We start from the raw sequence: 1,752 nt of genomic DNA on the forward strand, positions 1-1,752 counted from the left end.
AGAGGCAACCCCGTCTACCGGGGCAGACGCGCCCGAACGGCAAAGTCCGAATAAAGCGACCCCGTCTACCGGGCCAGACGCGCCCGAACGGCAAAGTCCGAAAGAGGCGACCCCGTCTACCGGGGCAGACGCGCCCGAACGGCAAAGTCCGAAAGAGGCGACCCCGTCTACCGGGGCAGACGCGCCCGAACGGCAAAGTCCGAATAAAGCGACCCCGTCTACCGGGGCAGACGCGCCCGAACGGCAAAGTCCGAATAAAGCGACCCCGTCTACCGGGGCAGACGCGCCGGAACGGCAAAGTCCGAAAGAGGCAACCCCGTCTACCGGGGCAGACGCGCCCGAACGGCAAAGTCCGAATAAAGCGACCCCGTCTACCGGGCCAGACGCGCCCGAACGGCAAAGTCCGAATAAAGCGACCCCGTCTACCGGGGCAGACGCGCCCGAACGGCAAAGTCCGAATAAAGCGACCCCGTCTACCGGGGCAGACGCGCCGGAACGGCAAAGTCCGAAAGAGGCAACCCCGTCTACCGGGGCAGACGCGCCCGAACGGCAAAGTCCGAATAAAGCGACCCCGTCTACCGGGCCAGACGCGCCCGAACGGCAAAGTCCGAAAGAGGCGACCCCGTCTACCGGGGCAGACGCGCCCGAACGGCAAAGTCCGAAAGAGGCGACCCCGTCTACCGGGGCAGACGCGCCCGAACGGCAAAGTCCGAATAAAGCGACCCCGTCTACCGGGGCAGACGCGCCGGAACGGCAAAGTCCGAAAGAGGCAACCCCGTCTACCGGGGCAGACGCGCCCGAACGGCAAAGTCCGAATAAAGCGACCCCGTCTACCGGGCCAGACGCGCCCGAACGGCAAAGTCCGAAAGAGGCGACCCCGTCTACCGGGGCAGACGCGCCCGAACGGCAAAGTCCGAAAGAGGCGACCCCGTCTACCGGGGCAGACGCGCCCGAACGGCAAAGTCCGAATAAAGCGACCCCGTCTACCGGGGCAGACGCGCCCGAACGGCAAAGTCCGAATAAAGCGACCCCGTCTACCGGGGCAGACGCGCCGGAACGGCAAAGTCCGAAAGAGGCAACCCCGTCTACCGGGGCAGACGCGCCCGAACGGCAAAGTCCGAATAAAGCGACCCCGTCTACCGGGGCAGACGCGCCCGAACGGCAAAGTCCGAATAAAGCGACCCCGTCTACCGGGGCAGACGCGCCGGAACGGCAAAGTCCGAAAGAGGCAACCCCGTCTACCGGGGCAGACGCGCCCGAACGGCAAAGTCCGAATAAAGCGACCCCGTCTACCGGGGCAGACGCGCCCGAACGGCAAAGTCCGAATAAAGCGACCCCGTCTACCGGGGCAGACGCGCCGGAACGGCAAAGTCCGAAAGAGGCAACCCCGTCTACCGGGGCAGACGCGCCCGAACGGCAAAGTCCGAATAAAGCGACCCCGTCTACCGGGCCAGACGCGCCCGAACGGCAAAGTCCGAAAGAGGCGACCCCGTCTACCGGGGCAGACGCGCCCGAACGGCAAAGTCCGAAAGAGGCGACCCCGTCTACCGGGGCAGACGCGCCCGAACGGCAAAGTCCGAATAAAGCGACCCCGTCTACCGGGGCAGACGCGCCCGAACGGCAAAGTCCGAATAAAGCGACCCCGTCTACCGGGGCAGACGCGCCGGAACGGCAAAGTCCGAAAGAGGCAACCCCGTCTACCGGGGCAGACGCGCCCGAACGGCAAAGTCCGAATAAAGCGACCCCGTCTAC

This window comes from Amblyomma mixtum, unplaced genomic scaffold, assembly GCF_055824585.1.
Source record: "Amblyomma mixtum isolate Tamu unplaced genomic scaffold, ASM5582458v1 scaffold_21, whole genome shotgun sequence".
Classification (NCBI taxonomy): domain Eukaryota; kingdom Metazoa; phylum Arthropoda; class Arachnida; order Ixodida; family Ixodidae; genus Amblyomma; species Amblyomma mixtum.